General features: G+C 36.4%; 1 protein-coding gene across 2 annotated transcripts in view; it reads left to right on the top strand.

Moving 5' to 3' along the window:
* CCDC178 (coiled-coil domain containing 178) overlaps positions 1-24609 on the top strand; it is a 622621-nt gene that overhangs the window by 160650 nt on the left and 437362 nt on the right. The gene's annotated exons all lie outside the window — the stretch shown is intronic.

The raw sequence follows: 24609 nt of genomic DNA, 5'->3' as shown, positions 1-24609 counted from the left end.
CGATTTCTTCTGTGAGAAGGAGAGAATGCAGAAAAGGATGCTATTTCACCATAGCTTGCAAGGTGCCACCCTTCTGAGGTCCACTTCCATGGGTAAACTTCAAGTCTTTTTTAAGGCAAAGGCTCATGTTTATTGTATATCTTTGGTGCAGTAGGACAGCTACTATAAGCCTTGAGTTGTACCTTTCCAATTTGCTTGCAAATGCACCACAATTTATTGTAGTGTTTATGTACATGTAAATCATTTAACATGTTTAAAATGGAGTTATTGTTTTTATTAAGTTCCCCTCTTTTTATAATACATTGCTGACAAAATTTTTGAGCATTATTCCCCTAACCCTGTATTTCCCATAAGCACTTCAGGTTTTATTATGTGATTTTGCCTAACAGTGCTTTTGGGGAACATATATGTCATGTGATAGCAGAACTGACTACCCCTTATTTTACATATAATAATAATTTTGAATAGTATAAATTCCAATACAGGTGACCACCTCAGGGGATATTCATTAGTCATACTAACTGTGGCTTAAGGATTTTTGACTTCCTTTCCTCAGTGCAGGAATTCTTGGTATGTGAGCTCCCTTGGATATACTGAAAATACCTGAATAGTTGTTGTAAAGAAATAATCATAAAATGGTAAATGGTGAATTAGAATTCATCACATGGTTTTGTGATGATACTGTAAATGTATCAGTAGTTCAGAGATTCAATAATTTCACTAGTGTGGGAAATCCCTCCACCACTGATCCTGTATTCCTTAGCAGACAATTTAAAGAAACAGTTGCTACAAGGGATGTGATAAATGCAGATCTATTTAAATGAACACATACACACATGCACACACACACACACACACACACACACACACACACACACACCCCTGCTTACAGATATATTTTAAACTTATTTCTAAAAATTCTTCTTTCTCTTCATTTCTGTAAAATTATTAGTCTTATGCTCGTTAATATAGCACCATATTGATATATGACGTTTAGATATTTCTAGCTAAATCAGTCAATTAGCAATCATTTATTAAACTCTTACTATATGCCAGACTAAGCACAGGGAAAATAAAGAAAAAAGCAAAAACAATTCCTGGTCTCAAGTGGTTTACATCCTAATGGTTTAGATCAGTGGTTTATGCCAGTCAGACACAAGGAGAAATTATCAATGTTGCATTGCATTTTTATTTATTCGGTTAAACATTTTCCAATTACACGGTAATCTGGTTTGGGCTATACTCTGGAGTTTGACTTGTCTAGTATAGACAATGTGAATATCAATAGATGCATAAAGTAGACAGAAGCTAACCTTAAGAAGGAATTAGCAGCTGACTGGGGGGATAAGAGAAGGGGAAGGGAGTTAGGAAAGGCCTCATGAAGAAGACAGTATTTGAGATGAAGAATTTTAAAGTTAATAAAAAATTATTCAGAAGGTTAGTATGAAGCTAGGGTAGCAGCAGGCAGCTAGGTACACCAGGTCTGGGGTCAGGAAGACCTGAGTTCAATTTGGCCTCAGACACTAGTTTTGTGACAACTAGTAACTTAACCTTGTTTGCCTCAGTTCAATCTGTAAGATGAACTGGAGAAGAAAATGGAAAACCAGTTCAATATCTTTGTCAAGAAAACCCCAAATGGGGTCCAATGTAGCTGAAATGATTACACAACAGTAACAAAGGATAGAAGTGGTCATAAGTAGTGGTTAAAACTCTGGACTTGGAATCAGAGAAATCTAGATTCAAATCTTGCCTTTAAACACTTGATAATTGTATGACCTTGAGCAAGTCATTCAGTTTCTTTCTGTCTCAGTTTTCTCATCCATTAAATAGGGATAATAATAACATCTGCTTTACCTGTTTGTTGTCAGGAACAAACAAGATAGTATGTATAAAATGTTTCACAAACCTTAAAGCATTAAGCGTTAGCTATCATGATTAGTGAATAATAAATTTAATAATAATAGTGACACAATATACAATAACATAACATGTAATAACAAAAGAATGTTTTTAAAACTACACATAAATTGCTTAGAGACTATCACACTTTTAGTGAAGATGAGTATGTTATTGCTGTTAGGTTGTTTTAGTTTGCCATTTCCTTCTCTACCTCATTTTATAGATGAGGAAACTGAAGCAAACAGGATTAAGTGACTTGCCCAGGGTCACGTAGTTAGTAAGTATCTGAAGCCGGATTTGAACGCGTGTCTTTCCTACTCTAGGTGGAGCCCTCTATCCACTGTGCCACCTAGATGCTCCAAGGAGATGAGTATGATAAAGTAGAAACTTCTTTCCTTATTGTAAAACCTTTAAGAATAGATTTTCAAAAGAATTCACGTTAAGCACTCAATTAAAAGCATTGATGTGCAACATTTTCATGCACAAAGAAATAGAATTATTTTTAGGACTGCAATTGAAACTCCTAGTTGAACTAAAAATAAAAGATTTGTGCTGCCTAATTGCACATATGCAACCAAAATGATTTTTCAAAAATTCAGGGAGTTTGCACAGTCCCTTGCTCATTAACATACATCTCTTTTCCAATTTGTGCTGTCATTTGCTTTATGTAAACAACTTCTTTCCATCTCAACAAAGAACAGCTTTTATAATCCAAAAGACATTTAATAACATGTAAGGGCTTATTTTTAATAATGTTAATATCAAGTTGTTGGAATTTAAAAATAGACTCTCCATCACCCCTCTCCCAAATGATCCTTTTCTGTACTATATATTAATTGGAGTTTGGCATAGCATCGCTTCAGAAAAAAAAAGTATTACCAAAAAAAATCACCATCTGCTATGTTTCCTACTAACAAAGTAAATACACCCACTTTTTCTCTTATCTTTTCACTGGATAGCATTAAAAGAAATGGCTTTTCAAGGATTTCAGCTAATTTAGTAATAAACTTGATTTTCACATTTTCCTGGACACTGAGATCTACCCTGAGCTGAGGAGTGTTTATTTTTCAGTTTATAGTTACTAGTTACCCAAATCCTTGGAACAAAGAAAGGTTAAGTGAATTAAGAGATCACAGGTTTCTGTTGTTCATGAGGCAGTGTTTCATGACTTTGGATGGAGTTTTTGTTAAAATATTCAGCAGGCAGTTAATGTTCAACATTATCTTGTAGGGCCATGTAAGGTCCAATGCAAATCAAAACACCAGAAAATATCTTACTAAAGTATGAATTTCCTTTCCATTCATAATTTGGTGTTATTGAATTGACCTTGTGAATCTTCACAGTACAAAACATGTTAAAAATTTTTTTTAATTTCATTTCATTTTAATTTAAACCAAGGTTGGATATTCCCTAAGGCTAAGGTTAGACATTAACCAGTAATAATGTCTTGAATATTGATGTTAAGATTTTTATCATCGTGTTGATTAATTATTGCTTGTTTTTGGTACAAATGGTTTTTCTTGAAGTATTTCAGTTATGGTGATACTTTAAAATCTCATTGTGGTAAAAATTGCATTCTCAGATATTTTAAATCAATTAAGTTACTTATTTAATTACTCTGTGCTCAGCACTATTGTAACTGTTATGAGAAATGTGAAATATGAAATATTTTCTTATTCTCAGAGACCTTATAATATCCTATAATACTAATAATACTAATGCTGACACTAATAAAGGCTAATATTTGTATACTGCTTAAGGTTTGCAATGTGCTTCATGTATGTTGTCTCGTTTGATTCTCACAAGAGCAACCTTAGCAAGTAGATGTGATTATTATCCCCATTTTACACATAAGGAAACTGAGGCAAACTGAGTTTAGAGTTTAAAAACTGTCCACGATGACATAGCTAGTATGTGTCTGAGGTTGAAATTGAATTTGTCTCAGTTGGGGAGATAAGATGAATATATATGAAACAATTTGAAAAAAACTCCACAAAACTATATAATTGGAAAGGCTGTGTAGTGGGGAAAGGTTTGTGAATGAAGTCAAGCAATACCTGAGTTTGAATTACATGTAAGACATGAATGAAATGGAGTTTAAATTATTTTCCAACCTAAATAACTTCACTTTTGTTTTAAGCAATGATAAAGACTGCTGTATTTTGTTGGGAGAGAAACAATGCAACAGTGCTTACTGTGAAAAATCCTCTCATCCTATTTGAACAAATATTTAGTAACTATAGCTAATGATCTGTACTGTGTGTTATTGGTAATCCTGTTTCAATTGTGTGTTACCTATATATTTTAAAACAAAAGTTTAATGGATAGGATGTGTTTACTCTTATGCATTTGTTATGTTAGAAAAAACACCTTGTTAACACAAAATAACCAATCCAAATAGAATAAGCATTTTCTTTTATTTTTGTTGCTTTTCTGTATAATAAAGGGGAGATATGGGAGCTTGGTTATGAAGTCATATTGTCTTACCTGTTCTGGAGAAGGCCCTGAGTGGCAGGAGATGGAAGAAATCTTGTTCAGAGAACATCCTGGCAATGGGGAAGGTCCTGGGACATGGTGGGAATGAGGAAGTGACCCCAACTCACTTATGGAGGTTTTCCATTTGTCTGTGCTCTTTGGTTTACCTAAGAACTAGTACATTTTATTGCATCTTTATGTTAATGGCAATATGGAGTTTCATTGCTTTTTGGACTTACCTAGCCTGTTCCATTGATCAACCTTTTTCTTTTGTAATCAGTTCCAAATGATTGTGATGGTTATTGTCTTATATTTGGAGAATGCTAATTCATTCTCTTTTTTTCATTATTTCTTTCAATCTTTTGTTCTCTAGATAAATGTTATGATTTACTCTAGGTATACAAAATAATTCCATTTATAATTTGGCTTGGTACTCAATCTGCAAAGTAATTCAGGCAATTCAGCAATCATTTGACTTGGGTAGAAATACAAATACTGCACATTCAATGAAAATCATTGAAAAAAAACTCATTTCTATACTCTCTATACTGGTCTTTTAGGTCTTCTTTTTTTTTTAAGTACTTAGGGCTTTTTATACATTATTCCAGCATGCCTTCTAAGATACTTGTAGCCTGTTTTCAGCTCTTAATAACTAGACAGTAAACCTAACTTTCCTTATTCCCTGCAACTCCAAATTATACTCTTTCTTGTCTCACCAATCAAGCCATTCTCTTGTCTTTTACCAACTTGCCCCATCCACTGAGCCATATTTATTGTATTTATCTTTGCTTCCTCATTTTGACTTGCCATGACTATTGCCTTCTTCCATGAGTTCTTCTCAGGTGCTTTTCCTCTTTAGTATTCCATAATACTACTGCTATTTCAACTTTCTCTTACAAAACTAAAAGTAGAATCTGGATCTGCAGATTTTTATCCTTCCATTTCCCCTCAATTTTCCCCCAATTCCTCCTCTCCAAACTCAATTTCTGATCCTCTTCAAAAGTCCAAACTCCTCCAAAGCTTCTACACAATTTCCTTCTTCTTGTTCAAGCTCTTCTACTCAGAATCATGGATTAAAGGAGTCTGAGAGTCCTCAAGGAACATTTACTTTAATCCTCTCATTCTTCCACAACCTTCTTCCAGAAGCAGGAAACATAAAGTCCTTAAAGACATCCCAAAGATAAAATAATGACAAAGTTTGGGCTCCAATCTAGTTCCAAATCCCAGTGCTTTTATCATGATAATACAGACCTCTTTGTGCCAAGAATGAAACTTGGACTTAGGTCCTATTTATATGCTAGAAAATCTTGTCAATTGGTCATTTCAAATCTGTTCAAAAACTGTGCTCTACATAAGGAGTTTCTTGTGGCCCCAAACATAAAAGTACGTACAGTGGTTTGTCATCACTTAGATCTAAGCCTTATTTATTCAGTGTTTTCAGTCTCCTCTTGACAACTCTGAGGAAACCAAGATCATGGTTTATTAAAGGCCTAATCATCAATTTATTCTTATCTGAGAAGTCCACCATGGTTTTTTTCATGGTGAATTCCTATCAGAAATCGCCAACTTTATTCTTTGCCTTAGGGCTTCTACACCTGTCCTAATTTTTCCATGAAATATTCAGCTTCTATGGATTCCTCTGAGCCATAATTTCCTTCCAGGAGCCCACATTTATTTCACTTTTTTGGTAAAACTTTTTCTCTTCCCTCAAGGGAAGGCTCCATCTTTTCTCAGACAAAGATTCACAGACTGATGGACAAAACAACAGAAGTAATCACCCTCTGGGAAAGTGCCTATTTTGTCTTTTTTTTGGCCAAAAGGACACTTGGGCTACATTTTTCCTTATAGTCACATTTGTACATCATGTTGTCACACACATACTCCTCCTTTTAGAACACACCTTTCTTTTCCATTAATTCTAGGTTCCACTCCTCTTATTTCAGTTGTAGAGATATACGCTTATTAAGATTCTTATCCTCCTAGACCAGTTTGTGAATACTGAACCAAGCTAATGGAATATATGTAGAAGGAAAGGCTATTAGGGACAGATGTTAGAAAAAATCATAGTAGGTGGGAAGACTCTGACTGTAGTAGGGAAAATGGGTGCTATAGTATGTGCAGGTAGAAGAGGATATAGTGGTAGATTCTTCTGGAACTCTCCTGGTTTGTCAGAATTGCCACAAATAATTCAGGTGGGTGACACCTGATTTTTTTGGCCCTTCCACTAGGATATTTGGGTCCTGGATAATGAGATGGTCAATCTGTCTTGTATCAAATTGACATGTCTCTGGTTGTGAGGAAAGAACACGTACAAATATACCACTAGAGAAATTTGATTGAGTTTTAGTGCAATTGGGAAGCAAAACAGCTTTAGCTCCTGTGGCTTTTTGACCTGGGTCCTTTTGTCTTTCTGTCATCTTTGTGAAGTTGGGGGATATATAGGATCTATATAGGATAGTCATTAAAGCTTGTGCTCTAGAGCCCATACATTGAATGCACCAGAATTAGATGAGTAATCAATAATGAAAGCGATAGATGCCAAACTAGAGCTGCTGATCTTGATAGTATCACTAGAAGTTATTCTTGATTTCCTATTCTTAGTGAAGCAAGGTGGCAGTGGTCATTGGATACATAAGCAATACCTAATGATTAGGGCTCTTTTGTCTGTCCAACTGCACACCCCCATTCTTCTCATCTCTAGGGATCTTCCCTGGCTGTACTCCATTCCTGGAACCCTCTCCCCTTCATCTCTGCCTCCTGACTTCCTTCAAATATGTCTAAAATCCCATCTTCCACAAGAAGTCTTTTTCAACCCCTCTTAATTCTTGTGCCTTCCCTCTGCTGATTATATCCAATTTATCATATACATACATACATACATATGTATATGTACACACACACACACACACACACACACACACACACACACACACACCAGACACTGAAGTCCTTACTTGAACTAAACTGTCAGGTATTCAAACTAGGCTTCCAATGGGCTGGCCACATTGTATGCTTGCCCAAAAAAGTCTATTTTATGGAGAACTCACACAGTGCATGTGATCACATGGTGGTCAGAAGAAGTGATACAAGGACACTCTCAAGAACTTTGAATTTGATTGTGTAACATGAGAGACACTGGCGCAGGACAGCTCAGCATGACATGCCCACATCAGAAAGGGTGCTGTGGTCTATGAGCAAAGCGGAATTGAAACAGTTCAAAGGAAATGCAGGATGCCAAACTTAGAGTAGACATCCCAAATGTTCACATGGACTATCTGTGCCCAATCTGTGGTAGAGCATTCCGAGTTTGTATTGTTCTGATCAGTCACAGCTGGACACATTGAAACTTGATTTTATCATAGTGATGTCATTTTGGTCCTCTTTGAGAATGAAGGACAACCACCACCACCACCACCACCACCACCCACCCACCCACACACCCACCCACAACTTATATATACATATATTTATCTATGTATATATATATATATATATGCATACACAAAATGTAGGCGTACAAAGCTATTTGCTTGTTGTTTCCTTCATTAGACTGTGAGATTTTTCTAATATGGGGACTTTCTTTTACCTTACTTTTTATCCCCAGTGCAATTCCCGATGCTTAGTAAGCTCTTAACAAATACTTATTGGCTGGCACTAAATTCTCAGCTTATCTCTGCTTCTGGTGTCCCAGTCTGTTTGAGTTAGATGAGTGTGTCTGTTAAACTTGATAGTCCCTCTGGAAAGAGGTGCACTCTTAGGTATTCTTAGAGCCCTTTTCTTTACTACCATCACAATCAATCAATCAAAAAGCTTTATTAATTTTTTTTTTTTTTTACTATGGCCTAGGTCCTGTGTTAAGCTCTGACGGATACAAAACAAGGGTACATCACAAAACAAAATAGCCCTGACTTTGAGAAGCTTGTATTCTGCTAAGGGAGACAATATACACATGCACTCATACACACACACGTGTATATATATATATATATATATATATATACATATATATATATATATACATATACTTATGTATATACATATATATACATACACACACATACATATGTATATATGTAGATAGGTAGACACAAGTAAGATAAATACAGCATAAATGACATCCATAGAAGCTAAGGTTAAACAAGAAGACCCCAACAGCTAGGGGTAGGACAAGGAAGGATCCTGCAGAAGGTATGACAAGTCAAATCTTGAAGTAATCCAGAGGTTTTCAAATGGAAAGATGAGAAGGGCAAATGTTCCAGGTATTTCAGACACGTTCGATGGTTTGTTAAATAGGGCTGATACAGAAACTGCGAAGGAATTGCCTAATTAGTTAGTAAGGCTTCATGCTTAATCATGTGACGAAAACTAATAATGGAATAGAATTATATAATTTCAGAACTGGGAAAGACCTTAGAGATCATTGGTATATAACTCAGTTATTTTATAAATGAGTAAATTGATGCTCCGATATTAAATTATTTCCCCAAGCTCAATCAATCAATAAACATTTATTAAGCTCCTACTATATATATATGTATAGTATATTACTCTAACCACTGGGGATGCAAAAAGAGACAAAAGATATCTGCCTTCAAGAAGCTTATAGTCTAATGGAGGAGACAGCATGCAAACAAATATATGCAAATATGTACTGAATAAATAGGAAGTTAATAGACGGAAGGTACTAGAATTAAAAAAGGTTGAGGAAGGATTCCTGTAGAAGGTGCTATTTTAGTTGGAACTTAAAGGAAACCAGGGAGGTCAGTAGGTGGAACAGAGGAAAGACATCGTTCCAGGCATGGGAGACAGCCAGAGGAAATACCCAGAGCTGACAGGGAGTGTCTTGGTCATGGAACTGCCAGAAAGGGCAGTTGCTGGATCAACGTGTGCACTGGGGAGTGGTCATTCTTTTGATTACATAGGAGATATAAAAGATCCTGGGCTCTATCCTGTCCCTTGGGTCAGCTCTTGCCCACCCTATAGTGACAGTTCCCTGCCTGGTCTCTTATTTTTGGCAGCTGTTCATTTCTACCTTCTTTTCTCAAGTATATGTTTTCTCTTTTTCCAGGTTCTAATGCATCCTTCTCTCATGGGGATAGAGATACAAATTGTCACTGGATCTATTCATTGAGATTCACAGGGAATTCCCAGATAAGCAAAATTCCTCCATCTCATTCCTTTTTCCTGAACCATTCTTTCCAATATATTTCTCACTATACCTACCTTTTCCCACGTAGGATGGGAGTCATTGAATATCAGTGTATACTGACTGAATTTGGAGTTTCTCATCAGATTTGTTATAGAACTTCTTGACATCTTCATCCTTAGCAACTGATAAGCTGCACCACAAGTAACAATTATGTTTATAGTGATTTTTTATAAGTACTTTCAGTACTGCAATGAAGAGGAAATGTACTATAAAATGATGATTCTTCTGCCTTTGGATGTGAGATAAATTCCTCTTTGGTCAACTCCCTTCTTTGTCTCTCTAAGGAACACCTATGACCCATCCTTCCATTTAGCAATAAACATGATTGATTTTTTGGAATAGCAATGAACTCTATTGTACTTTGCCTTCTACAATTGAAATTATAAATTAAAACTGGATACAAATGTTACTGGAATCACACAATAAACCCGTGAGGTAGGTGTTATTATTATCACCATCTTACAGTTGAAGGAACTGAGGCAAACAGGTAAAGTGACTTACCCAGGGTCATACAGGTAATATCTGAGGTGACACTTGAACCCAGGCCTTTCTGACTCCAAGCCTGCACTCTATACACTGCATTAGAATTGTGTAAGAAAGACTCCTTTCTCTCTTTCTGTTCACCTATAGTCTTCCAAAAGCAAGATGGCCCCATGGTGACTAGAAGCACTAGGCCCAACTGGCCTTGCAATAACTTTTCGTTACTGTTTGTTTCATGTAAGTTCAGGGGAACCAACCATGGTTGCAGGTGTAACATGATTAGGAATAGATATAATTGAACTCTTACTTTTTATATTCGGCAAACTTTTTACTAATGAGTGTCTTTTAATAGCATAATCTTTTTTAAAGGCCCCAATTTCTTCTCAATCTCCCTGTGTCCTGCCTCTCCTGCCATGGGATTTCTCCTGCTCCCTTGGTTATTACCTTGTTAAATTTAATATATACTTAAAAGAAAAACTATACATTATGAAAGTATGGTTCTTAGAGCCATTCCTTATTATTTTTAGATCGAAATCCTTTTCTTATGAATGCTAAATTAATATTACAGTACAGACATATGTGTGTATATGTATATATGTGTGTGTGTGTGTGTGTGTGTGTGTGTGTGTATTCTTATCCTGATTTTCACTAGTGATTTATAATTCAGTGTTTCCCCCATTGTGTGACTGTTTATTATGGCAACAATGCTTAATCTTCCCCCTCCTTCTAATTCAGAAAATTGATGATGAAGTATGCCTCCCTAACTCTTGGCAAAGAGGTGAAGGACTAGGGACAGAGCACATGCATTTTCAGACATGGCCAATGAGTTAATTTGTTTTGTTTGACTACGCTTATTTCTACTAAGTTGTCATTCAGTTGTTTTTTCAGGTATGTCCTAAATTTGTGACCCCATTTGGAGTTTTCTTGGCAAAGATATTGGAGTGGTTTGCCCTTTCCTTCTCCAGCTCATTTTACAGATAAGGAAATTGAGGCAAACAGGGTTAAATGACTTTTCCAGGAGGCTACATTTGAACTCAGGAAGAGGAGTTTTCCTGACTCCTGGCCCAGCATGCTATCTGTTTGCTACCGTTTATTACAAGAGAAGACATGTTTTGATGTGCAGTGGTGGGAGGTGATGAATGAGTGGGTAGTGATAGAGATGCAGAATGAAAAAAAAAGGAAAGAGCATCAATAGAATATTAAAAAATACACAGAAGAAAATGTTCAGGAGACACAAAGACTTTTTGTTACCATTATGTTAAATTTAATGTATTTGAAAAGAAAAAAGAAACAAACCTTTATTTAACCTGTTTCACATTTTCAGATACAGCCCTCTTTTATTTTTTATATATAGTAAAATGTTCATGTCTGTTGATAGTTGCTAAGGATATAGTAAAAAAGGTTATAGAAAAACAAACTATCCCTTACATTGCTTTCTAATCTAATCGACAATGAATAAGGTTGAACAAAAACTCCATAAACCTCTTACTTGGTCAGTTTTTTCTGCTTAAGATCCCTGATGATTCTCTCTCTTAAGACATCAAAATCTTATTATAAATTCCACAAACCGAATTTTTCTGGAGTATTGTAAATTCAATTAAATTTACTGAATGCCCTCATATGCCTGACCCTGTACTAAGTACTATTGGATGAAAAAATAACCACATTTTAAAAAAGTTTTTAATTGAATATTTTGTACATTTCAGGCTATAATAGGATCTTACACAAGGGAGGAAGAGGTTGTAAGAGTTCATTATTCTCTTCGAACTCAAGAAACTCCTTTTGTTTCTCCCCTGAGTTTCCCCCTTTCTGTAAATGGAGAGCGCATGGACATCTGCTTTTAGTGATATATATTCTTTGGAACTTTCATCCATGCTCATAATTTCTACTGTCATGAGTATGAGAATGGTTCTTTGATGTGTTATTCATCTCCAGAGTTGGTGAGATCCTGAACTTCAAGTCTACTGTCCCTCTGCCTGCTGTTGATAGAGATAGTCCACTGCTAGCGCCAAGACTTTGAGGGGTAGTGACAAGAGCGCTAGACTGGTTGTTATTTTTTTATTTTTATACTATATATGCTTGTTTTATTCCATAGATAAAAATAAAATTAATGAAAATTATTTTTAAAAAGAGAATTAAGTTCTAGTCCTGACTGGGATATTGAAACTTAGATCTACCTGGTGGAGCATCTTACCTTTCTTAGACTTTTTTTGAAATAGTATTCTAAAGAGTCTCTCCACTATCTACCTTTCCAAGATATCTAGCAGACAAATACATCTAAAACACTGATTTGCACATGTCACATCCTAGCTTGGAACCTTTCTGGGGACTGGATTAAGTGCCATGGAATGACGTTCAAACACCTTAGATCAGTGTCCAAATTTTTTCACATCTTTATTCCTGCTCCTTTCCAGGAAACCTCTAATCCAGCCAAACTAGTCTATTCATCATTTCCTGAATAGGACAAGGATGTATACCTCTCTACTTTTCCTCAACGCATTTTTCTTTGCTGGAATTATTTCCCCTATTTTTTTCCCAATTAGTTTAAATACTGTCATTTGTTAAGGATCTGGCCAAAGTCCCATATCCTGAATTCCTATTATATGCCTTGCCTGTACTGCTTATTTTCCACTTAGCATATACTATCTGGCATTGCTATTTACCTCTTTACATATATTTTTTCAGTGTCCTGGAGGAAAGGGGCCCATATCATATATCTCTCTGTGTACGCAATGCCTGCCATAGGACCTTGTCTGGAGTTAGTAAATGTTTGTGGTAGTGATGATAGCTTAACCCTCAGGTAGTTCTAACAGCCTTTAAGTGATCTTATCCAATATTTATTTAAAACAAGAACTTAGCACCAAGCAAGCCCCACAACCACTATGATGGGTACTTGGACCTGCAGAGCAGGAAAAATACTAGGGAATTGTCAGGCTCTCTATGGTTCTTAGAGCATGGATGACCTTTTCATCCCCAGCTCCATCTCTTCGTGAGTGGCTGTATCAACTCACCAAGTCTAGAGAGTGTGATTAGTGTAGACTCAGCCAATTGGAATCAGCTCTGAGCTGCCTACCGCCAGGAAACCCTGCCTTTTCCCTGAACTTGCTATATTTCACTGAGTCCTCATCACATGACCTTGATATAATGAAATTGCTAACCATGAGAAGAGAGAGAACATTCTTAACTGTCTATAGTACTTTATTCTTGGCATAAAATCAGTAAAAAACAGTAAAATGATACATAATAAAACATCTCCTGCTTGGCTACCAACCCAGGAATTCTAGGAAAGGCACTAGTTGATTTGTTCTGTCTGCATCCCACAACCATTCAACTGGAGTGCAGACAAAGGAGCTTAGACCATACCACTACAGTCCCCACTTGGTGCTCAACTCATGCTTCCAGTATGGTCAGTCTTGATGTAGCTCTTCTGATACTCAGAATTTGGAGCCTCTGAAAAGGGGCTTGTGCTTTGGGTATGATTTGAACTGAAATTCCTTAGGATCAGTGTTTCTATGTTCTATCCTGTCTCTGGAAATGACCCCTAAGAGTAAACGTGTCATCTCCCCCACACACACATACACACACGCTCAGTAAACTCTAGTGGCTCCCTATGACCTCCAAGATCAAATACAAAATTCTTGGACACTTAAAACTCTTTATAACTTAGCCCCCTCCTACCTTTCCAGGCTTCTTTACACCTTACTCTCTGCCAAGTGCTTTTTGATGCATTGATTTTGGTTTCCTTGCTCTTCCAGAAATAAGACACTCCATTTCTTGGCTCTGGGCATATTCTCTGGTTGCCTTGCAAGCCTCCTCTCTCAGTTCCATCTCCTGGTTTCCTTTAAGTCTCAGCTAAAATATACTTTGTTGTTGTTTGGTCATTTTTTAGTCATCTTCAACTCTTCATGACCCCATTTGGTATTTTCTTGGCAAAGTTGCCATCAGCTCATTTTACAGGTAAAGAAACCGAGGCAAACAAGGTTAAGTGACTTGGCCACAGTCACACAGCGAGTAAGTGTCTGAGGACAGATTTGAATTCAGGAAGATGAATCTTCCTGACTGTAGGCCTGGCACTCTATCTACTGTGCCACCTAGTCTGCCTTCTACAGGAAGCCTTTACCAATGCCCTTTCATTCTAGTACCTTCCCTCTGTTAATTATTTACTGCTTATCCAGTATGAAGCTTGTGTGTTTATATTTGAATGCTCTCTCCCTCATAAAATTGAACTCCTTTTTTTTTTTTGCTTCTTTTTGTGTCCCTAGCATTTAACACAGCGCCTGTCACATAGGCAAAGAACATAAACATTATTAAACATCTCTTAATGTTTATTGATCAATTGATTGCGTCTCATCTTTGGCCAGTTCATCTTTTATAAAGCTTGTAGAGTGGATTTAGTGGCATGTCCCGGAAAGGAGAAGCCTAGTATCATCGTCCCATTCTGGCAACTGACCTTGATGTAGCATCTCTCTCTGATGCTGTATCTCATCACTCATTCACCATCAATTTATTTCTGTCTTTACTCACAAAGTACCACTGTTCTGCACATTAGGAGAGGTACAGAGGGAGGTAGAGGGTTACTCTGTAGCATTATAGGATTGAAGATTTGGAACTGGAAGAGTCTCAGAAGGTTCATCTGGTTAAACCTTCTTATTATTACAGATAAAGAAACTGAGGTCTAGGGTGGAGCCCAGGATCATCTATTAAGTATCAGAAGTGGGATCAGAAGTTAGGTCCTCTGACTCCAGGGCCCCAGTGCTCTTTACACTTTGCCAAGTTGCCTCACATAGAATTGTTCATCTTTTTGCATTCATCCAGGATGAGGCAGAAAACTTCTAGACAAGTTATGCTACCAAAGAAGTCTGTCCTTCAATCTTGATTTCTGTGTTTTTTCATAAGTAGTCATAGTACCAGGGATACCACATTCATTCAAAGAACTACACAAGATATGTTGCAGGTTCAGATAACTCTGGGCCACTGAAAAACATAGCTCACATAGCTACCAAGGTATTAATTTTTACCAAGGAGACTAAGGATCAGCATATTGGCTTTGCTGGCCAAATTTGGCCAGTATCCTGTTTGTTTTGTTTTTCCAACAAGCTAAGAATTATCTTTACATCTTTAAATAAAGTTTTATTATATTTAAAAAATGTAAAAACTATTCTTAGCTCCCAGGCCATAAAAAAAATTTGTGGCCTGGATTTGGACCATGGGCTGTATGTAGTTTTATGACCCATGAATGAAGCCAAGATACATTAATTTAAACAAGAGGTGAATCAAATAGCGAACCAAAAAAGTGACACACACACAAAAAGATATGTAGGTGGGAGAAGAGTATTGTCTCAGAGGTTACCTCACCACACATCAAAGAGAAAACATATTCAGGACACAAATACATACACATATATATACACGCATATGCACCCAGCACACACATAATATATAAATGCAAAAACAATACACATGTGTGTACATACCAAAACACACACCCAATACATGTAGATCACATATGTGTATATGCCCACATGCATATGTATCTGTTTATGTGTATGTATGCATACTTATATACACACACGTATATGTATATATAGAAACACATACACATATATATACATGCATGCATGCATGCACACATGCACAATATACATATATACTCTCACATCTATACATACATATGCATGCATATATGCATACATACACATATATACATATATGCATACACACATGCATGTGTGTGTATGTTCCCTGCATGTCCAGGATATATATGTGACTGTGGGAACTCATACCACTAGTTCTTCAGATTGACTGATGTTCCCTTGTAATGTCATCACACTGCTGTTTGTTGGACTTCCCGTTTCTGCACCAAGCTTTGCAGAGTCTCTGCTGGATATTGTGTTGTCTCAGTTGGACGCCATATCATCTCTGCTCGTTATTATGCCTCCTTTCTCTAGTGTTTTTTCTCTGTTGGATGTCTCCACTGGTGTTGTGACTGCTAAGCTTCTCTCTGCCAAACTCTGCTAGGCTGCTGCCTTTTAGGCCCCTCTCCTGTTCTCTGTTCCTACTGACTGAGGTATAGAGGTATAGAGGAAAGAAAACTTGATGTAACGAGAGATTTGGGACCTAGCCAGGTAGCTAACAGAGGTCCAAAGAATGGCCCAGGTTAATATTCAATTGGTTCTTTTGACCACTTTTTTCTCCTGGTTCAGACTCACAACCCTTGGTCTCAGACAAATATCTGACTAGAGATTAGGAATTTCCTTTTAAACTCCTGCTAAATCTCTTATTGGAGGCCTATATCTCCAAAGATCATTTTAAGTGCTCTGAGCTCTCCTTTCCCTAAACTCTACAAAACCTGAGTGAAGACAGAAATTCTAGGGTTCTACCTCACTTTCAAGGTCCTCTTTGATTGCCTGGCAAGTGAAGATAGGGTCATGACAAAACCAAGGTAAAAAGATAAGACTCACTTCTGCTACTCTCTAGCTTCTTATTTCTATACTCCCCTGCCTCTCATTCCCCTGCTCTTTTTCTTTGCATATGTACTAGGAACCAAACCCCTTGCTTTCATGTTGTTTTATGCTTAGTCAAAAGCCTTGCTAGTCTGCCTACCATAAGGATAGTAGTATATGATGTATTTAATTTTTTTATTTTAAGAAGCTTTAAAATAATCCATGTTATCCAGTTTTCTCATTGATCTTCATAATGTCATGTTGAGCAGAGTAGATATTTATCATGCTCTGTCATAAATCAATATCTTATTGCCTATGCATCAAGCTGTTTACCAATTTTTTTTCATTCATATGGTAGCATTTGAATTTCCATTTTTCATTGCCTTTAAAGAAATACTAAATTAAATAGTGAATGCTAGCATTATAAAATATCCCTTTTTAAATTCATTCTGGCCTTTCTGCTAGGTCAATTTAGCTAATGTGGATCATCTTTGAGCTTTACTCAGGTAGTAATTAATGTAACATGCATTAGGCATCAGTGAATATATCTGTATTGTCCCTTTGATTAATTTTCTGCTTCTGAGTTGTTTTTGCTTTTTTTTTTTTAACCTCATGTACTTTGGAGTTCTAAGTGAGTCATTATACTAGTAACTATTGGTTGGTAGTGACAGGTTAAATATATCTCACAATTAGATCTGTTAGTATTTAATTCCCATGTGTCATATTTATTTCATGTTTAGGGCATTGTTACTTCTGTCATATTTTTCTCCTCCTCTTCCTCATTTTTTCCTCCTCATAAACTTCCAGAATCTAGTCCAGACAGTCTCACTATCTCTTAGTCATTACCCTTGACTCTCCTTTGTGTGAACAAGAATGTTCTGATATTCTTTCGCCTGGTCATCTTTCTTTATGGTACTTATCCTTTTGCAAGATGGCTGGCTGGGGTTAAAGTTGACATCTTTGGTCATGGATCAGAGGTGAAAATATGATGGAAGAAACAAAATCCATTCTACTTTGGAAAAAATAAAACCAACTCAGTGCATTTATATCAGATTACTAGTATAATCCTCATGTGCAAAAATGTAGAAAGTTATAATTAGCTACAAATTATAGCGCATTTCACAAAATTACTTCACATATCTGTGATATGTAGATGTATGTATGCATCCCCTTGACTAAAGTCCTACTCCAATGTTTAACTTTATTGTAGAGGTGATTCCGAGTTCTGTCAGGAACGCATCTGCTGGAGCACAAACTTTGGCCAGTTCTATGAAGCAAGAAAGGTTTTGAATGTAGTCTGGGTGATAAATTTTGTGTCTGTTATCCATTCACCAGTTTAGCTGTGTACATGGAGGCTTTTCACTTAGGAACCTAGAAACCAGTTGATGAATATTTTGGCCACAGCAATTCATGCTGTGAAAATTCATGAAGAATTTTCTGCTGAAGTATGGAGGCACTTTGGTTTGCCTTAGTGGGAAGGGCTCCCCATACCAACCAAGAATCTTTTGAAGTAATGATCCATAGATTTAAAACAGAAGGATAGAATTTCATGCAGAACTTAAGGGGAGATGAAAATAAGGGTAATGATATCTGACTTGTAGATATTGTCCAAAGCATATTCAGTTAAAATTTTGGTGAAAATATTAGATACCATGTAATGCTAATGAAAGTTAAAGATCTTCCCAGCCCATTAAGCTTGGTTCAGGGAGACTTTTTTTTTTTTTTTGTTATTATTAGGAAGGCTCACACCTTTTGTTAGTTGTTAGTGATGCAGTGTTCCTCAAGGATTATGATGCCCTCTGACTCTGAAAAGTGTGTATATACTTTGAGGTGAGGTTTTACTTTGGGGCTTACACATTGGAAGTCTTTGTCTGGCTGGATGAGACTCTGGGCAGCCACTAAGGAGTCTCCTGGCTTTGAAAATCCACATGTTGGTGCTTTCCTCTCTGGTAACTATCTATGTATGGTCAGACAGTTGGAACTGTCTGCTGGTCTGTGATTTATGTATTGCTTATGGTCAGACAATTGGAAGCTCTGTCTGTTGATCTTTGTTTCTCTATTTGTATTTTCTCTGAAGTTCAAGGTGCTGACTTTTTCCCCCTGAACTAAGTGAATGATATATTTGCTTGATTAAAGTGACTGTTGACCCCTCAAAAGTGGCTTTCCTTTCAGAAAATCAAATCTAAGAACCTGTAGAGCAGGCCTTCCTGTGTATGTCAGGGTCCTTGCTGATACATAGTTGTTACAATTTCTCCCAAAATAGAAATAAGAAGTCTGACCAAAAATAATATGCCCACAGTGGTTAAAAATAGAATGAATTACAACTTCCTTTTTCCTGGACTTGTGGGCCAGAAAAACACACGATGGTCTGGTCAAATTATGTAACATTATAATTTCTTTAATAGAATAATAAATATTAAAATTTGAAAGGACCTAGAAAGCATTACAGGCCGGTGAGCCTGACTTTGGTTTTTGGCGTAAATCCTGAATGAATTATTAAAAGTACTCTGGTAATCACTAAGAGCCAGAATGGATTCATTTTTTAAAAAGTTAAACTCTCTAACATCATATGTTCTTGTGATAGAGTTAGGTGATCAGCAAAATGCTACAGGCATGGTATACCTAGATTTCAATGAGGCATTTGGCAAAGTCCATCATGATATCCTCCTGGAAAATATTTTAACATGCAATTGGATGGCCAGCCCATTTAATCGGTACATCTGTGCGTATATCTAAGATAGGTTCTGCAGATGGACAATGAGTTGCATGCCAAAAATGAGTTGGAGGTAGAAAGTGAGCTGAATTGCATTTGGGAAATTGTGGAATGCTTTTGGCAGTCTGTAGTTCCTCTCCAACACAAAAAAAAAATCCATCTTTTTAACACCCATGTTGACTCAGTGATGTTCTGTGGTTGGAATATTAGAATACAATAGTATCAAATCAAATGTCTTTAAATTACCCTTGAGCCTCTAGGATTCCAAATTTAGCTTAGAATGAACATTCTCTTGGACTACGATAATTCTAATTTTACCTTTACTAAAATTTATCAAATGATTTAGAAATCAAGGATATCTGATGTAAAATCAGACCCAATAGCAAGTATAGTCAGTGCATTTTTTCAGTCAGTCATTCAGCAAGATTTATTAAGCATTTACTATGTGCCAAGCACTGTGCTAAACACTGGAAAGACAAAATGCAAGCAAAAAGAAAGATAGGCTATGCCTTCTAGTTGTTTACATTATATTGGTGGGAATTTAAGAAAGGAAAGAAGTAAGAATCAGGTACCTAGTGATAGATCATGACGGAGGAAATCCAGAGTACAGTCTGGAAAAGAATGAGACGTGACTGGACTCCACTGTCGTCATAAATGGAATATCTAGGAGGAGATATCCAATCAGAAGGAGAGACTGTGGAGTAGGGTCTACTCTCCAAAGTGAGAATTCCAGGACTGGAGTGAGCTTTCAGGATAAGGGGATTTTGGAGGATGGTAGAGAAAATCTAGAGGACATGCAGTCTGGCACATTTTTTCCCGTGTTTCTCCTTGTCCTCACCATAAACCTTGTACCTGGTAAAAGTAACAGCAGGACTCAGAAGGTAAGGGTGCCATTAGGTCAGAAAGGCAAAGACACTCCTCCACTGCTTTTATTTCCCCAGCAGTAGATTCTATGTTAGCCTAGGGGATGTCAAAATAGAATCTATATGATGTGGGACGTTGTATCTGAATTCTCTCCTCTGTTTAGTTTTTAGCCTTGGTTTTCTGAACTTTTCCATACACGAGGCTTGTTTTCTTCCTTTCCCCTAATTGAATTTTTTCTATGGCTACTGTCCTTGAAGTACTGCCTTATTCTAAGTGTTTTTACAGCAATTGAGTCTTAATGGGAGTCATATCAAGATCTTGCCCAGGGCTATAGTTTATTTCCAATAATAATAATAAAGGAAGCTAAGAGATTTAGGATATATATGATCAGAAAAGGAGGCTGGCCTTTCACTCAATTCTGTTGTCAATTCAAGCATTTATTAGGTACCTGCTTTATACCGGCTAGTATTATTATTTTTAAAGTATTAAGCCTTATTCATATATACATACAGATATATAACTATGTATAAGTATATATACACAAATATATAGATCTATAAATATGTATAAGTTTATACACATACGTATGTAGAAATATGCATAAGCATATATACATACATACGTGCATAGATGTACACATACATTCATACACACACAAACATATCATCTGGTGTGGGACCTTTGTCACTGAAAGTTCTTAATATGTATTGTTTGAATTAAATTGTTCACATATTGCTTGAAAAAAAAAGTATTAAACCTTGAAACCAGGAACAAAAAAGAAAAATAGATGACCCTGGCACAGCATTGTCACCCATAAAATTAAAAAAAAAAATCAAATAAACTCAAAAAGCTAGAGAAGTTATCCAGCATATGGGGTAGAACCTGTAAGAGATCTGTGGCATAAAGTGCATATTTGAGGAAGATAAAATAGTATAGATGCATAGTGTTACGCACCAATGAAGGGAATGCCTATGTTGATGAGATCACTGATCCATTTCCTGGATATGCAAATGAAAGTTTTGCAAATGAGCCTTTGCCTCATTCATTGGCATTACTCTCTCTCACTTGGATTTCTCTCCTTCAGCCTTCCCTGAAGCGGCATAGCTTTTCTGATGTCATCCATGCCTTGATCACAACGCTCCTTACTATTTCTAAGGGTTTTTGATGTGAGCTGATGGGAAAAAGACAGACGTTTATGATAGCAAAAAAGATACAAAGCAAGACAGCACGATATCTTAAAAGCTAATACCGATTGTCAGTGAAGATGTAAGAGGGGCTAGGCAGACTTGTGCTATCTGAGTTCTTTAGCTAGGTAGTGCAGTGGATATAATGCTGAAGTCAGGAAGACTGTTCTTCCTGAGAATGAATCTGGCCTCAGACACTAGCTGTGTGATCCTGGACACGTCACTTAACCCTGTTTGCCTCAGTTTCTGTAAAGTGAGCTGAAGAAGGAAATGGCAAACCAGTCTAGCATCTTTGACAAGAAAAACCCCAAATGGGATCACAAAGACTCAGACACAACTGAACAACTTTTACTAATTTATCAGAGTGATGTTTAAAAAAAATTAATTTCGTTTTTTTAAATAATAAATACCTACCCAGTCTAGTTTAGGTTAAATGCAAGTCCAGAGCTATTTGGCTCCAAGGCTAGTGTGAATTCAGGCTAATGGACTCACACTCTTGGCTTCCTGCTATATCTGCCCCAAAGATTCTTTTCCATGGCTTCAGGATGTTTTGTATTGATTTTACACATGCCTCCATCATGCAAGGGAAACTTCATCTTTGATCCATTCTCTCCATACTAGTGGCTTGCCTGGAAGGCTAATTCTGCTGTTGGTTTATGTCTAGTTACTAGGACATGCAGCCTCAATCACAGATGTTATCATTCCCTGGAACCAGCTCATAGCTCATTTCCTCTCTCTGTCACTCCAAGGGTCTGGCATAGTCTCCTGTATCTCCCTTTTCAATGTCTGAGATCTCTACTAGTTCTCTCTGGGAGCTCCTATTTCCTGTCTTCAAAATACCCCCAGTTTTCAGCTTAATTATAGTCACGATGAACGACATTTCCTGAGCTCATACCTTTCCCAGCTCATATTACCAGTTTTACTAGTTTTTCCTGCTTCCACAGGTTATTTCTGAGAATTCATCCCTTAGGTATCTTTCCAAAAAGATTGACTTTTAAAAATATAGTCTTGTTATTACAATTTTTAAAAAATGTATATATCATACACATATATATGCATATATTTATGTACATATGTATACATGCATATGAATTGTACATAATTCTTTTCATAAAAATAAAAAGAATTGCTTGATATTTCGTGTTTGCTTAATATTTCACGTATTTAAGTCTTCTGAATATAATGCCATAACTCAAAGTGACATTTTACAGGGTCAGAGGAGGAACTATTTTGAGGTAGGTAGGCCTATTTATAAATAGATGACTGCTAGCTTAGTCCATTTAGTGCTAATTCTACCAAGTCAGGCCCTACCAATAGGGCTTCTCATTTAACTGTTTGTTTCTAGTTCTTTGCTGTGCTATTGGTAGACAAAGTTGACTTGAATGATGGCTTGCTCTCAAATGGTAGCGTTCTATAGACACTGCATGATCCTGTTTTGTGAAATCAAACTCATCTAGAAAAAATATTTGATTACCTGGTATCTACAATCAATGTACTTTTCTAGGTGCTAAGGGAATACAGTGACAGTTTTCCTTCCTTCAGTGAACTTATTGTTTAGTTATGTCATAATTTTGGGTGGCTCTAAGTTTATCAATCTATAAATGTAAGTCTTGGACTAAATAATAACTATTTTCCATCCAGATTGAAAGTTTATGATCATTGATGTGTGTGTCCAGAATATAAGAAAATACTAGAGTCAGATGATACCTGAACTATGGTCCTAAGCTATAAAAGTCTCTACCTACTCCCATGAAACCATTATAGTTAGCTCTCAGTTCCATCTATTTATTCAGTTGTGTCAGTTACAAAAGTGATGACTGCAGTTGTATTTGAGTAATCATTGCTCATTATCTAAGTATATATGCATTTTAATGGGTAAAAAATGAATTGATTCTAAGTTATGAATATTGTAAGGAAAAGTACAAGGATTTGAGAAGTAGTGTTGGTTACAGGTTGGTGAGAGCTAATTGTTTCTAATTATACATATCTTTGGTATGCATAGAAAGTTGAATTTCCATATTACTACTCTAATTTCCTTGAAGATAATTAAATGAGACTCTTGTTAAACATTTCATTCCATAAATTAATAAAAGCTGTTTTCAAAACTTAGTCTACTAAGAATGACAAGATTGATTATTGTGGTATTTACTTAATTAGCAACTTCACTGAGATGCAAAAAAAAGTGTAGTTATTAAAGCAGATAAATTGCCTGAAATACTAAAATATTGATATTAATGTGAGTTTTAAATAAGAGAACAGTATATAATTTATCCACTTAAGATGAAATTTTATGGAAAATTAAGATTATGAAGAGTTCTTCATAATTAATGATCCTGGCTTCTCATTTAAAAATATATGTTTCCTTATAATAAAAAATACATTTCTTTGCTTTAACACTAGAGCCTTAGAACTTAGAACCTTGTAGATTTCAAGATTCTTTAGAGAGTCCAAATCTTAGTCAATACATGGTACTGCCACTTGGTACTCGTGTGACCTCAGGTAAAGCACTTTCTTGTGGGCTTGTTTTCTTCCTCTGCAAAATGAGGGCCTACGACTATATGATTTTTACATAACTACACAATATTCTGCTTTTATGAACCCCTTCATATTACAGGTGAGGAAACTAAAGAAAGATCACACAGATAATAAGTGATAGAAATGGACCTTAGGTCGAGGTATCTTAACTCCCAATCTGATTCTTTCTGTTATACTTGAGAATTTTGAAAAAAAAAAAAACAGCATCACCAATTTAGCAGTCTACAAATTATAGATTATGGATAGAGTACTGGATTTGAAGTTAGGGAGACACAGCATCCTGAGTTCAAATCTGGCCTCAGATACTAATTAGTTGTGTGACCCTAGGTAGATCACTTAACCGTGTTTGCTCAGTTCCCTCATCTGTAAAATGAGCTGTAGAAGAAAACGGTTAACCACTCCAGTATTTTTTGCCAAGAAATCCCAAATGGGGTCACAAAGAGTTGGACGTGACTGAAAAGACTGAACAACAAATTATAGGCAACATGGTATATACTCAGCCTCAAAGTAAGGAGAATCTGGGCTCAAGTCCTATTTCTGATCCTGGATGTGTCACCTGACCTCTTAGTGATTCAAGCCAGAGTGGTCAAGCCGCATGTGACCCATAGCACTACTGAGTGTAGCCTAAACCAGATTAAAATGTAATTGGGAAATATTTAACAAAATAAATAAAAACACAATAAAGAATTAATAATAATATGTGGTTTTGAAACTCAATATGCATCCCACAGAGATCCCTTTCTTTTGTTTGTTTGTTTTGGGGATGAGTGACTTGCCCAGGGTTACACAGCTAATAAGTATTTGAGG

This window comes from Notamacropus eugenii, chromosome 4 (genome assembly GCF_028372415.1).
Source record: "Notamacropus eugenii isolate mMacEug1 chromosome 4, mMacEug1.pri_v2, whole genome shotgun sequence".
In the NCBI taxonomy this organism is placed as follows: Eukaryota; Metazoa; Chordata; class Mammalia; order Diprotodontia; family Macropodidae; genus Notamacropus; species Notamacropus eugenii.
Note: the sequence above shows the minus strand (reverse complement) of the source record. Positions and strands in the feature narration are given on the sequence as shown.